Raw genomic sequence first — 13432 nt, 5'->3', positions numbered from 1 at the left:
GTGGCTCTGAGAGAAGCTATGAAACAAAGTCACAGAGTAGTATTAACATTAAGTGTTAAGGGGAGTGTTAAATGCACATCCATTAAATCATCCCTGATAGAACACACAGATTACTAAGACCTGTACTTAGATACCCACACATCTGTCTACTTGCAAGCTATAAAATCTTATTCCCTGAGGTGAGTTTCTAAAATCTCACTCATGTCCAGCAAAAGCAACACTGTATTATCCTCAGATATTGAACTCCTGGCTTCTTGAGCAGATTTTAGGAATTTCCACTTTTTCCTGTATTTTGCAATGGGATTCAGATAGTCCTCAAGAAGTTTCACCTGGTGTGAAATAGTTTATTATGTCTCCATCCACCGGGATCATAGAAAATATCGATCTTCTATACATCCCATTCCTCTCATTCTCTTTCACTCCCCTCTTAACCCCTCCCTGTCTCCTCTCAGCTCTCTCTGTCCCAGACAGAGCAGCTAAAGACGTTAACCGACAGACACAAAAGGCGGCAGAAATCAAATAAAAGGCAAATGCAGCAGCCGCAGGTCAGTCTTGTATAAATATTTATGCTGGAGGAAGACTCAGTGCCTGAGTAATGACCTTGTGGCTGGTATTAATAGAGATAATGTGAGTCTGTAAAGACATGCTGCCAGAGAGGGGGAGAGTTTGGAGGGTCATAAATCTCTGCATCAGGCTGCAATGCTAGCTGACCTTTACTCTGCTCTCTCTCCTGCCTTCCATCGTTCTTTTCTTTCTTTTAATAAAAGAAAGATTGGTAGAGCGCATTAGTGAAGAAAAGAGAACCAAAATCCAAAGCTCTCACTCAAAACAATTTGTATTAAAGTCAGATTTTTACAGAAGCAAAAATCTGAGTGATGAATCCTACTCGTGCACAAGTTCTCCTACAGTGCACATAGAGACCAGCACGGACCCTTCCACATGCATACCTTTGTGTTGCTCACACACTGTACACAGAAGCACACTTCCCATGACTTGTCAGAATGTATGCACATACATATTTGTATCTGTTGTTGTATACATATGTATATAAATACACCCTGGTACCACATACAGACTTACTCAAGACATTAAGGCACTCTCATATACATAAAATAAACAAGACAGAGAAAGGAAAACTGCAAAGAACAGCTTTGGTGAAAATGTAAGGCTGTGCTGATAGAGCTACAGTCTCTCCTGAGTTTCTGCCGCGTACAGACCTGCAATAGGGAGTTTTCAGGAGTTATGGCTGCAAGAGTTCCTCTACTAACTGCAGAATATTTCTGAAGCAATTGTTTTCAGCAGTGGTAGCAACTGGGGACAAAAGCTGTAGTGTAAAGCTCATTAGAATGAAAAGTAAAGTCACTTCTCCCGTGAACAATGGAAGACAAAAAAGTAAATCTCAATAAGGAGTGGGTCCTTGTGCCTGGATGACTGCAAGAGGAACAGACCAGCACATGGCCATTAAGTACGCTGTTAGTGGTGTTGCTGGATATCAGCACTCACAGCTTTCATTGATATTTCCTATCCCAATTTCAGAGATTGAAAGAAATTGAAGAACACGTACACACAGAACTGAGATGAAAATCTGACCACGGTAGGTAGGCTGACCACTACAGTAGAACAAAAAAGGAGAGATAGGAGAAAGGTTTTGATTCAGAACACAGCACATGAACATTAAGCACTGCTATCCCTTATTAAGGGCTACCCCTACTGCCACCAAAGTTGTAGAGGAAAATTCCAAATGATTATAAAGTGACTAAGACTGAGCTCCAGAACAGCCACAATTCCCTCTTGGGTGAGCATTATCGGGCCATTAGTCTCAAGTCCCTGTAAGATTAACCCATGGCTTTTGTCATGCATCATGGTATCTGTACATTAGTCAGGCCTCCAGAAAAAAATGCTATGGAAAGCAGCAGCATTCAAACTAAAATTTAGGGACTAAGAGATGGAAGAGGGGAAAATAGTTGCTTTGTGGTTTTTGCTGGCTTTCCTCTGTAACACTTGAGTAAAAAGAAAGCAAAAACCACAGCAAATGTGTACAAAGTTCCATTTGGTAGGCACTTAGTCTTTAATATAGATTTATGTCTTTTGGTATTTTTCCTTGTGGAAAAAAAAAAAAAAGGAAAAAACAAATAAAACAGCCTGCCTTTATTAATATTTGATGAAAAAAGTCATTTGTTACAAACAGACTCCACAACCTTCTTAGTTCAAACATCTAAATGACAACTTGGTTATTTTATAGTTCATTGACTCAGAGTTGGAACTAGGTTCTTATGTGTTATAAAGTAAGATACAAAATGTATGATGTGATGTGGGGATGCACCACATAATGTTGTCAGCGTGGAGTTACGCAGCTAGAAACCTTTGAGACTCAGAAGCATTACTGGACCAAGAGAACGGGTTCTGAAATGTCATTTTGAGGCCCATCAGTTACCTGAGAAAATGTTTTAAGATGAAGACAGGCTGAAAAGATGCCACAAACTTCCTCAGAGAAGTAACAGAAGGTAGACAAAGCCATGAGTTTCACTGTGGTCAGACATTAGAACTGGAATTAGACTTGCACATGCTTCATGCGAGAACATTGAAGAACTACCACTCATGTTACTGACACTGCTTCCATCACCAACACAACATTTCACCCAGACGTCACCTTATCCTGGTTCTGCGGTGTTTGTAATATTGGTGTTTGCTTCAGTCTCCTCACAGGCCACCTCCGGGACCCTTTTCTTGAATTTTTGTTCATTTCTACAGTACACAAGAGCTTTTGATCATTATTCCACTACATACAGGCATGTGTTTGATGCATACAGAAATCTTAAGCTATCATAGCACAACAGTGTTCACAAGTACCCAGAATATAATAAGCTGTTGTGAAGTATCTCTCTGCTTTTTTTTTTTTTTTTTTGGTAAAATCTTGTAACAAAATCCACAAAACAAAGTACATGAGCAGTCTTTCCATTCCCCATTTAATTCTACCTGAGCTTCATTGAAAGTTTAACACTGAAAACAATAACCATTTCCAACAGCCTTGTCCCTTCTGAAAGGATAATCTGTCACCAGATCCTTGGTCCATATTTCACTACTTGCATCATTTGGAATCCTGGCTTGTTTTTCCCTACAAGGCATTCATTCCATGTATGACTTGTTTTGATTTTTGAGCTATGCTGTGATTACCCTGCAGGACAGAATTTGCAAGATCTTCCCTAATACATGCAGACATTCTTAGCCCAGGGATATTGCAAGAAGATACTACCTACATAGATGTCTGTGAAAAATCTGGTCTTTTGGTTGTTATATAATATATGGTTAATGCCTAATTAGCCCGTTCATGGATAATTCATGATTAGTTTCTAACAAAAGCAAGAACAAACAAGAGCTGTATGTTAAAGCTCTTAAATCACAGAACTAGACACGTCACACAAAAAGGAGAATGTATGATTTATTCAGGAAGGCAAATGTGGAGCCAGGCGACCACTGGGCAGCACAAAGCACCTCCACTCCAAAGAACTAAGCTTGTCAGTCACCCAAGATATGCAGTAGTAAATTCCTGATTAACAGACTTGTGTATACGGCAACTTCAGAAGATATAGGTTTGTGGCTTAGTTCTGTCTCTTCTAAATAGGTCTACATAAAAGAGAACAGGATTCTAATGGGTGAACAAAGCAGCCCCAAGACATTTGACTTAGAAGCTGACACACCAGTACATCTTAATGGATAATTTAGGGACTCTATTCTCAGAAGTACTTCCGACATTTTTTGTCTGAAAAGAAGCTGAACACGGTCAGTAAGCCTGCTGCACACTGCTATGCATGCAGCAAGATAAAGACTTGAGCACATCATCCAGGACAAGGAACACCAGTGGATGCACACTCCCCTCTCCAAACATTACATTCTCTCTCATCGACATTGTTTCCCTGTGTAATTACAAGTTAATTGTAGCAAACACAGAAAAGACAGCCCGTAACAGCGGACCATTCTGTACTTTGCACAAATATTTAATGAAACTGGAATTGCTCTCAGTGGAGGAATTTCAGGAGCCACCTCAAACCTTGAGATAAGACTGTGATTCTGAAATTCATGTGCAAATTTTCCTATGCCTAGCTCAAGTCAGGTTCTGAGCAGTGGAACAAATACCTTCTGAGCTTCATAATTTCTGAACCATGCTTTTGTTTGGACACATTAATTTTTTAAATGGCTGTTTGTGCACGTATTGCTGAGGTTGCCTCTCTCCTATGCAGCTATTTGCAAAGAAATCATTTCTCAAGCAAAGGAAAAGAGCCACCTCTGAAGACCAAGAAAGGTTTTTCTAAAAAGTTCAGGTAATAGTATTACAGAACAGTTAACTTGTTAAAAAAAAAAAAAACAAAAAACAAAAAACAAAAAAACACCACATAAAACCACATCAGGAAGTTGAAATGCCATAGTACATACTACAGAACACAAAAACACACTCAAAGTCCCCAAGCAAATAAGCAGAAAGAAAGAAAGAAAGAAACAGAAGAAATTTGTGCAAGAATCACCCTGTAGGCAGAAGCACCTCCACATAAAGTGGTTGCTGAGCAATTTCAAACAATGAATACATTCCTGAAATATGTCTACTTGTGCATAATTCATTAACAGAAACAAGTACTAAATCCATTGGATAAATTGTGGACTATGAATCGTTTGCCCTGCTCTAATTATAATTCCATTTCAGCCTACTAATGGTACCATAAACAATTTGAGTTTCACTCTTGTGGTTTATTGCCTCATTAGCTCTCCTTTGAAGTAATTAATGCTTTGTCAATTTACCTGAATAGAGCTCCCATGGTGGCTATGGGTCAGATCCAACCAATTTTGTGCACCCAACAGACCTAGAACTTCTGCTCAAGTGGAGGACTTCAAAATCTTTGGGACAAAGGCTGTTTTCTTGTTCATACAACACCCACCATAACATGTTATACGTACATCATTGATTACTATTTTTGAATGCTTCAGTAAGAAACACTTAAAGCTAGATATTAATGACTGTATTTATAGGACAATGATTTCAGGATTAATTACTGAGGGGACTTTCACAATTCAGCCAGCACTTTGCAGTGATATAGTTTTCTCTCATAAACTTTCTTGTGTAAACAATGGGCACTAGATCCTGGATTGGTTAGTCCAAAGTTAATAATGAAAAAAAAACAAAAAAAAACAAAAAAAAACCCAACAACAATCTAATCTTTCCCCATTCCTCTTTTACTCATCTAGCCAGAAAGCTTGAGAGAGGAGAATCTTAGGCTTAGCACAAACTACCCTTTTGAAAACTTAGCAAGCCCCATCATTGGATTCAAAAAACTGGACCACACGTGAGAAATTCAATAAACATCATTTGTCAGAAGCCTTTGTTGGCTCACAGCTGTATTTATTTATAGGCTCCCTTGTTATTTATAGGCTCTTGCGCTCTATATAAAAGCTTTGCAAAGGAAAAGTGGTCATGATGCAGGGGGAAGGGAAGGCCAACTGTTTTACTGCTTATACCAACACCAGAGTCTCCTTTCTAAGGAGAACAAACAGCTGAACGTCTACTTCATTTCCCATCCCCTTCATGTGGGCAGTGGAGCCAATAATTGTCAAAGCCAAGTCAAACTACTTTCAATTGAGTTACAAAAACATTTTATGAACTACGCTGGTTTAAGAGTTTCCAAGCTTGGCATGCTGCAGACCCATACAAAAGGTAAATAAGCTCTGTACGTGTTACCTACCATGGTATCTTCTCACTCAATATACAGGAACCTCTGTACTACAGCCATTTCTCCTGCCACTCAGTTTACCAAACCTTCCATCAGGCAATATAGAGAATATAAAGATCAGCTGAGTTTATCTTGCTAAGGATGAAGAAGTACATTTCTGTGCTGACTCCTCATTATCCTTTTTGAATCTGATCTTTGGATTCAAGTTTTCGAACACTCTTTCAACACATCCTCTCAATATCGAGAGTCTGCATTACTCTTACTTCCAGATTTTTTTTAATTACATTCTTGTGTTTATAATACCTACTAAAGATCGAAGTTACAGAACAATTCAAATCTACTGAATCTCCTACATAGAACTGATGCTACTTAAATTAGTGCAATCTGAACTTTAAAATTAGATTATAACAACCACCCTTGACTGGAGAGTTTTATTCTCCCTATAAAATTCAGATCCAAATTCTCAAGTTTCAAGTTCAAATAATTTTTCTAGTTTTATAAGATGTTTTAACGAAGGACCAGAGTTCAATTTTGTTGTGGAGGGTTTGTTTACTTTTTAGTGGAGAATCTAGAGTAACAATTATGAAAGTAAATATGGCAGATGTTACACTTCTGAAAAATTACCCATTTAAAACAACATTTCAGGGCTCATAAAATCACAGCTGAAAATAACAGCGGGTAAGGATGACAATGCAAAATAAGTGCTTATGCCTCCATAGTTTTATTAAGAACATTTGTTTTCCTCGCTGACTCATATTAGCTGCTGTTTCAGATCAACCTTGTACAATTAAAAAAAATAAATGACTTTCAAGCAATTCTTTATATAAGAAGTAGACAGTAGAGTTTAAGCAAAGCAGAAGCTCAAATAAATAGGTCATATTATGAATGCTTATGAGGACTTCACAAAACAGTCAAATTATACCTCCAAAGTGAACCTATGTTTCCTAGTTAGGATTTTTTTTAAAATCCATTTTACAAAATAATAATAAAAAGAAGAAACATTTATGATGTTCAAAGATTTACTTCTTTTTTGGAAGAGGAATGGGGAAAGAGTCCAAAGAAGACCTGAAATTCTACTGGAGCTTTGAGAATGCTCCAGTGATGTTTTCACATTTTCCTGGTCTAGAGGGAGGTATCCCTGCCTATAGCAGGAGGTTTGGAACTGAATGATCTTAAAGATCCCTTCCAACCCAAACTATTTCATCATCTTGTGGTTCTATAAGTTGTGACCCCCTATTAGAGCATAAAAGAGATGATATGAAGCAACATTTTTACATATTGGGTTGCTAGCCTAATGAAAAGAATACAGGACAAACCAAAAAAAAAACCAAGATAATCAGCCACAAGTTCCTATGAACTGTATTCATTATACAGGAATGCTCACTTCCAAAACCCAGAAAGCTGCATATGGACAACTAGTAATTCAGACTAATCAATGACATTTTGAAATTGAAAGAATTAGGAAGAATTATTAAGTGTTCCTTTGAGTAAAATAATAATTTCATAATAACAGAACTTCTAAATATATGGAACCATAAAAAATAACGGCACTTGAGTGCAAAGCTCCAGCTCTGAAAAAACAAACAAACAAACAAATATATATATATATATATATATATATATATATATATATACTAACACTACAGTAGTAATTAGACAGATCAACACAATGGGAAAAGGTGTTTCACCAGAGGTGAAATGACAAGAAGGCCAGCGTGATAGAAAGGTGCTATAAAGGAAGGAAAGAAGATTGCTCACCTGTATCAGAAGATTCCAGATTCACAGGGGAAAGCTCCACCAAGGAGAGATCTCCAGAAAGATACCATTTCCAGGGCAGTCAGCCCTTCAGTGAGGTGTAACAGAGGTATAGCTAGGCTCCATCCCTTCCTATCACACAGCTGAATTGCCTTCACCTGTGCTCCCCAGGTGCTCAATCAATGGTTCAAGCTGTGACTCAACAGTCACCATACAGCTAGATAGATTAATATTAAATTCAAAGGACATTTCTATCCTTCCAAACTGGTGGGCATATCTATCTCTGAATATAACATTTGATATTTTTTCAAAGTAAAGGTATTATAAGATGCTGTATACATTGCTTGTTTGCTTCAATAGGGTTGTTAGTAAGATTTCTGAACATGCACACCTTAAAGTGGTAAGAATGCTATGAAAACTTACAATAAGGAGACAAAGGGGGGGGGGAATAATCAGCTACTAGGCTGAACAGGAGAAATATATGCATAGTTCATTGCATGTTCTGGAGTACCTGTGAGACTGAGAGATACTAGTGTATCTTTTTGAATTCGTAATAACAAGTAACAAATTCTGCCCTATCATTTGTGATGTGTAGGGTAAAGAGTTAAAGAGTTTCACACTGCTGGTTCTCTGTCAAGCTTTACATTCAGACCTTACTTCAGATCATCAGTAACAGCTGCCAACTTCTACTGTTTCCTTGCAAGTCTACATGCACTTCCAGCATACTTGCAACTGGAGATCCAGCAAGAACTTAAAATCTAGACCCACTTAAAACTTCCCTGGTACAAATTAACACAGTCTTATTATATTTATAATTTATTATATCTGACAGGGAACTGAAATTAATATATATATTACTAATATAATAACTAACTAATCAAACAATAAATCCATTTGGGATTTCCACTAAAGATTATGAAGTTGTTTGAGAAATGAAGAGGCTAAAATAAAATTTCCACATTGCTGCCCTACCAAATACATTAAATTGTGAATGTTCTGGTCTTTCTGTTCTTTTATGAAGCACACAAGTTGTGGCAGGAAGAACATAGCTCTGGTTCAAAATATGCTCCTCAAGCTGTACCTTGCAGGATCAGTGAGAAAACAGCAATTGTGTTGCATGACTGTACCCAGACATCTTATTTTAACAGTGAAGGAATGTCAGTGTCATAAAACAAGAAAATTTTGTACATTCATCCATAGTTGTATTGCCAGTAGGACTAGTAGGCTGGTGGCTTGTACTGTAACATTCGTGTTCCTTGCCTATGAACTGTTCCCATTTGAAAGGTCAGTAAGTATCCCTGATGTAGCTGCTTATTGCTCTCAAAAAAGAAAATATGTAAAAAACTGTGGTTGGAAATACTCTAATGTCAAAATCTAGTGTTATTCTCAGTGGGGAAAGTCAGATGAGCTACTCCTGTGAGCCAGATTCTGGTGTTAGTCTCACAAGGGACACACATAGCAACTCTACTGAAGTAGCCAGCAACACTCCAGATGTATCCTGATGGGACAAAGGTCAAAGACCTGCTTTCTTGCTAAGAAACTCTTTTGCCTTACTTTGTGTACATCCCACTGAATTAGAATTACATCTCCCTGCCTTTCCCTTCCCATTGGTTTCCATGAAAACAGAATCTTTGTTCCCTAAGAACTGTGGCCAAAATATGTGAAGGCTTGTTCTTCTGGGAACTTAGTGGCAGTTCCTGCATTCCCCGCTGCTTGTATCCGTTGGCAGAAATTGGCAGCAACACACAAATATTCTTTGGTTGGGATGTGGGACGGCAGAAGCAATGTTTGAAGAAATATTGGCTGGTAAACCTTCATGCTATTTTTGGCAGGTGTGCATTTTGCTGAAACAAAAGGCTTAAGCAGGCTCTCCTGGAGCAGCATGGCCTGTGATGTTATATGGTGAGTGAAATATCAGAAGGCCTGGGTGTGTTTGCTCAACTGTAAGGAGGGACTCATTTTACAATGGCTGATTCTGGGCTTGCAAACAGCATGACAGAGAGTTCTGCATGAGGGGTTATAAAGCAAACACATTCTCTCAATGAATTATTGAATCCAAGGCATTTGTAACCATGTCCAACAGAAAGGGAACGCCTGTATTGAAGCTATATTACAAACATGGCTATCCCAACTTCAACATCCTAATCTACATTCACTGCTGAAAATGCCATGCAAGATCTCTCTGCAGTACAAATTCTGTGCCCAGAATGTCTGTCCTAGAATGAGTGTGGCACTTCAGCTCACCATTTCTCTTTCATGCTTCCCAGTATGATTCTTTATACAAGTTTAAACAGTCAGAGCCTGAATTAGATTTTGCACACCTGCAAAACGAATGCATAAATTCACAGTTCCAGAAATTCAAAAGTCAGATCTTAAGGCCAAAGAGACAAACAAAAATCAACCTGTAACTATGAATTTTGGTAAGAATGAAAAGATGCAGGGGCTGTTTCTGTTTGTCTTCTGTTTTCTTAGCCACTATCACCCTTAAGGATCACACTTTTAAGTTATTCTCTACAATCATGAAGACTAGAAATTTGACTCTTTAGTTTGATGAGATTTTAATGAAATTCCAGGATACAACACACCCCAAATACTGAAAGATTTCATAACAGTGAGGCAGATGCAAATCTAACATTACCTTCTCTTGTCAAGACAGTAGGGATGATAGTAGCTCATGTACACTTAATTTTATTTGGTCTGTATACACTGCAGGGTAATCAAATCATTCCAGATTCACATCTGGCATCAGATGGAAGTTATAGACTGAGGTCTGAGTCTGAAGCATCAGCAGTAACCTTGTTACCTAACTTTGTCATCTTCTCACTTAAATGAGAAGGAAGGAAGCAAGTAGGGGAAGGAAGGAAGCAAGTAGGAGAAGGAAGAAAACAAGGGGACAGCAATGCAAGGGAAGCTGGAAATTAAGGTGGATGGTATTAGTGTACTATAGTTTCTATAGCACTTTCTAGTTCCTATAGCTATTCTACCCCACCAGACAAATCAAACACCTTAGTTAAGGAACTGAATTCTCCAGTAAAACTTACAAGGGCAAAAGGAGGTAGAATACTAGAATACAAGAGCTCGAGCTCTTGAGTAAATTTAAGCCACATGCAGCTGCTAATGGATTTTTAGCCAATTTTAGCCACTAGAGGAGATCTTATTTTAATGACAGCAATGCCTAGTCATGTATTTTGTCACAAATTCACTTACTTGACAAATGAACACTATTTTCTGAAACGTTTCTTTTCTCTCCCAGAGTTAGTGGATGGAGACCTGGAGAGTACTTAGCATGGTTATTATCTAGAGCATCAGATGCTATCAGAAATTACACTCACGTGTATACTGGTTTCTGAACCTCCATACCTTGTGCTAATTACATTTGGAATCCTCAACGCTCACTTGCCATCATCTGGCCCAATTTCAAGACTCATTTTTCACTGAAAATTAACAACAAAAAGTCCATGTAACGAGGCAAAAGAACTGAATGGGGAGAAACAATCAAACAAAGGGAGGGCAAGACAATCAGCAGGATCTTTCATTTGGAAGTAAAAATTTCCTAACAGAAAACAAATTGATGCTGATGTTAAAAACAAAAACAAAAACAACTTTTTATATTCAGCTGATTTCTCTGAACCATAGGAAACTTGTCCTTTCTAAGTAAGTACACATTCTGTCCTAGCTATCTCCAAATCACTAGCTGTAGTGTTTTTCTCAAGCAGCTGGTGTGAAAAATTAGAGAAGCGTATCTACTTTGCAAACTATTGCTTCAACCAACATTCACAAGAACTTGCTTGCAATACTACATAGCATAACAAATATCTACCAATACTACAAATTAAGCTGTATTCAAAGGAGGATGCACTACACAATCAGAGTCTGTGCAATGACTTCTAAATTTTGAGACACACGCAAAGCAAAAAAAGCAAAAAAATATAGGGCAACCAAACCAAGTGAGAAAAGGGGCAAGCGGAGAACGACTCAGCTATGCTTTGGGGAAGAAGACATACTAGAATACCATAAGAATTTCTCCAACCATTCATGCATCCTCTAGCACACCACACAACATATTTTAACATATTGTTGTGGCAGTCACTATTAGTATTTCTATTAAAAAACTCACATCGTCTTTGCACGTATTTCTTCTTTTTCAGCACATTACTTCTAAGCTAGCACTTGTTGCTGGAAGAAAGCAGATGAAGGAGTTCATTTACTATCATGTCAAGCCAGACTTGCATACGATTTCTGGCAAATGTTCCTTAACAAGAGTGTCCAATGAAGCTGATCCAACGACAGAATGAACTCACAAACAGTATCATAACACCTCAAGTCAGAGCCAGAATCCTCTTTGTCTAAAAAGATCAAGCTCTTTTTGTTTGAAGAAAAGGCTTATGCATACATTTTCAAAAGTAGCAAAGCAATTAGAACACAAGTTCCTTTGAATTAATCAATCCACACGATGCAAGCCAGTTCTTCTGCATCTTTTCCCTAAAGCTAGCCACAGTGTTGCTTATTATTAGCTAAGTGATGTCCTTTTAGACATACATTTGAAGCAATCCTCCCCTTCTGGGTTTGTTTATAAGGATCAGGCCCTTAGAAGAGAGCAAAGCATTTCTCTTGGGATACTGAGAGTTGATTCTGTGAGCAGAGAGCTGTTAAAAGAAACAAGGGAGCAACAAGACAAAGAGCAAGTCTCTTGGCAACCCTTGACTTTAACCTCTACTAGCATTTGCTCTGCCAGAGGCAAGGTGGCAATCATACTATTTCCTCACCTTGCAGGGGTGTTGAGCTAGTTACCTAATGTCTTCATTGTACAAAATAAATGCTGACTATTATTTTTGGCATATTATGTACTACCAAGTCCCTCTGCTCAGTAGGATAGGCAATCCTAGGTGGGAAATTGCAAAAGTAACAGCTAAAAGCTTATTCACTTTAGTTCCCTCAATGTTTTGGTTTTCAGCTGTCAAATTGCTTTATAAGAAGCAGTTCATCTAAGCAACCATTTACAATTTGGTTTTGTTTGCTTCTTAACCTGGAAACGGGTGTCTCTTGTCTTTATTTCATTTCCAAGTCAAGCCTGAAAAGAAAAATGCTTGCAGAAAATCCTATAATTACCGGATCTGATTTTCATTTGAACTTTGATTCTTTTGTATAGTACCAACAACCTTCCAAATTCAATGAAACCAGTGTAATTACAATTTATATGGAAGAACAAGTGGGAAAGTTTTGGAAGGGTATATATGTGATAGACTCTACAAGAAAAATGTATTTATAGGATAGCTACACAGTCATTAGGTCCACAATATTTGAACCAGCTTTCCTGAGGAACCCAGACTCTATTTGGGCATTAAAGTAAGGGGCTAGCTATTCTAAATTCCCTAGCTTCCACCATGCTGAGCAATTTTGATTATCTGGCCATAAAAATGTCTCCGTGAGAACTGCTGGGTGCCAAGCACTTTTGGAAATCTGGGCTCAATTGTGGGCTCCGAGCATTTAGGAAACCACTAGCTCCAAATGTAAACAGCAGTTCTATGAAGCAGTGAGTGAGGGTCATGTAAGAAGCATACACAGACTTCCAAGTACGTACATTTTCTCAGTTTCCCTTAAATGCTGTAATCTATACCCTCCTCCTGCATGATACCATATAAATAGACATAATCATGTTGCAAATCTTTCTACTGAAATAAAAACAAACTTCAAAATTAAGTTAAAACCTGTTGTAAATATTTTCTACTTCAGTGCCTAGTCTCTCAGGAAAAATACTATGATGCTCCTTAAAAATTTTCCATCTTCTTCAAAATGATGCAGTGTTGGTGCCATCAGAGAATGAACTGTATTAATGTGACAGGAGGAACCATAAATTCAGTAAGAGTTGGACTGTGATGGACAGAATCCATCACATTTCTGGAAGTGACAGTATTCTCCCAATCCCACTGGAAAAGGAACAACAAACACAACCCAAATCC

The sequence above is a fragment of the Meleagris gallopavo genome, chromosome 17 (assembly GCF_905368555.1).
Source record: "Meleagris gallopavo chromosome 17, MGAL_WU_HG_1.1, whole genome shotgun sequence".
Taxonomy (NCBI): domain Eukaryota; kingdom Metazoa; phylum Chordata; class Aves; order Galliformes; family Phasianidae; genus Meleagris; species Meleagris gallopavo.
Note: the sequence above shows the minus strand (reverse complement) of the source record.